Here is a 2,626-nt window from a genome sequence, read left to right on the forward strand (position 1 = left end):
GGCCCAGATTCAGACAGGCATATCATTTAACATCATTATTCAGTGTCTCAATGTTATTAGTCCCGGGAGAAGGGATGGTTTTGGGAGGTAAATCCCGGTAACCGCGGTAACCGGGTCTGGCTGTACTGTGGCTGTACACCTTGTGGTGGCATTATTATAGACATTTAACATTTAAATACCATATAAAATGTCATAGATGTTTATACCATAAAATCAGCTAAAATAAATACTGATTGGCAAATGGCACCCTATACACAAGGGCCCTGGTCATTAGTAGTGCACTATATAGGGAATAGGGTGCCATTTGGGTCACAGACATGGGGAGTAAAGCAGTAGAGACCGTCAGGGAAGGAAAAACATCAACATTCCCAAGGTCAGAATTCCCATTTTTGGGAAAACCTGTTAGATCCAACTGATGGTGAAGTTCTGGCTGAGATTCAGTCCTAGGTCTGTTACAGTCAACACCTAGAGGGAGGGAGACAAAATGGAGAAACAGAGAGATACATTAATAACAAACCACAGATATCATTTTCACTAAACATGGGGAGATTCAACTACTARTTGTCAACTCACACATTTCCTAGGGGGCAAAGGTCAGGATGGARATTGTCATGTATCAGTCTTGTCGGTGAACTAACAAACCCCCAGCTCGCGACCGTGAACTGTTCACAACACCTTTTGTTGGTGGAAACAAACACACACACACACACACAGCTATTTCAGCCACAGCCCCTGCTGACAGGTGTATAAAATCGAGCACACAGCCTTGCAATCTCCATAGACAAACATCGGCAGTAGAATGGCCTTATTGAAGAGCTCAGTGACTTTCAACGTGGCACCGTCATAGGATGCCACCTTTCAAAAAGTCAGTCAGTCAAATGTCTGCCCTGCTAGAGCTGCCCCGGTCTACTGTAAGTGCTGTTATTGTGAAGTGGAAACATCTAGGAGCAACAACGGCTCAGCTGTGAAGTGGTAGACCACACAAGCTCACAGAACAGGACCGCCGAGTGCTGTAGCGGGTACAAATCATCTGTCCTCGGCTGCAACACTCACTACAGAGTTCCAAACTGCCTCTGGAAGCAACGTCAGCACAAGAACTGTTCGTCAGGCGCTTCATGAAATGAGTTTCCACGGGCGAGCAGCCGCACACAAGCCTAAGATCACCATGCGCAATACCAAGCGTCAGCTGGTGTGGTGGAAAGCTCGCCACCATTGGACTCTGGAGCAGTGGAAACGCGTTCTCTAGAGTGATGAATCACGCTTCACCATCTGGCAGTCCAAAAGACGAATCTGGGTTTGGCGGAGGCCAGGAGAACGCTACCTGCCCTAATGCATAGCGCCAACTGTAAAGTTTGGTGGAGGAGGAATAATGGTCTGGGGCTGTTCACGGTTCGGCCCCCTTAGTTCCAGTGAAGGGAAACATTACAGCTACAACATACAATGACATTCTAGATGATTCTGTACCCCCAACTTTGTGTCAGTTTGGCGAAGGCCCTTTCCTGTTTCAGCATGACAACGCCCCTGTGCATAAAGCAACGTCCATACAGAAATGGTTTGTCGAGATCGGTGTGGAAGAACATGACTGGCCTGTACAGAGCCCTGACCTCAACCCCATCGAACACCTTTGTGATGAATTGGAACGACGACTGGGAGCCAGGCCTAAACGCCCAACATCAGTACCCGACCTCACTAATGCTCTTGTGGCTGAATGGAAGCAAGTCCCCGCAGCAGTGTTCCAACATCTAGTGAAAAGCCTTCCCAGGAGACTGGAGGCTGGGGGTCTCCCGAGCGGAGCAGCGGTCTAAGGCACTGCATGTGTCGCAGCCGGCCCCAACTGGGAGATCCATGAGGTGACGCACAATTGGCCCAGCGTCGTCCGGGTCAGGGGAGGGTTTGGCCGGCCGGGATGTCCTTGTCTCAACGCGCTCTAGCAACTCGCTGACATGGTCGCCAGGTGTACGGCGTTTCCTTCGACACATTGGTGCGGTTGGCTTCCGGGTTAAGCGACCAGTGTGCCAAGAAGCAGTGGGGCTTGGCGAAACACGACCCCGCCAAGTCCCACTGCTTCTTGACACAGTCGGAGGAAACACTGTACCAGCTGGTTACCGAAGTCAGCATGCACTGCGCCCGGCACGCCACAAGGAGTCGCTAGAGCGCGATGAGACAAGGACATCCCAGCCGGCCAAACCCTCCCATAACCCGGACGACCCGGGATCGAACCCGGATCTGTAGTGGCGCCTCTAGCACTGATCAATGCCTTAGACCGCTGCGCCACTCGGGAGGTCCCTACATTCCTTTAAAAAAAAAAATATTGTGAGTATGGCTGCTCTAAAACATTATCTGAACTTTAAAAAACAGTTAACCTCTGACTCCAAGCCTCACCTGATTGGCTCTGTAGGTGAATGCAGCATCCTGGGAGTTGACCGTGACCCTGGTAGGCTCCGCCTTCACGCCATAGAAGGAGGCTGTTTCCACGGTGATGTAGGAAGCCTCCACGTGGTCGTGCAGCACCTCCGATGTCATCGTGTTCTAGAACACAATCGGAAGAGAAGAGGTGAAGGCTACAGCGTTAGTAGTGGTTGAACCCGCTACCATGGCTACAGCGTTAGTAGTGGTTGAACCCGCT

General features: G+C 50.7%; 1 long non-coding RNA gene across 2 annotated transcripts in view; it reads right to left on the bottom strand.

The window, feature by feature from the left end:
• Positions 1-6: 6 nt before the first annotated feature.
• Positions 7-2,626, bottom strand: part of LOC112079448 (uncharacterized) — a 7,379-nt gene continuing 4,759 nt past the window's right edge. For both annotated transcript variants that reach the window (XR_002895948.2, XR_011479250.1), the window contains exons 2-3: positions 2,383-2,529; positions 7-465 (exon numbers count right to left, since the gene is read on the bottom strand). This is a non-coding gene — a long non-coding RNA (uncharacterized lncRNA). The remainder of the gene's footprint in view (positions 466-2,382; positions 2,530-2,626) is intronic.

Source organism: Salvelinus sp. IW2-2015, unplaced genomic scaffold (assembly GCF_002910315.2).
Source record: "Salvelinus sp. IW2-2015 unplaced genomic scaffold, ASM291031v2 Un_scaffold8023, whole genome shotgun sequence".
Lineage (NCBI taxonomy): Eukaryota > Metazoa > Chordata > Actinopteri > Salmoniformes > Salmonidae > Salvelinus > Salvelinus sp. IW2-2015.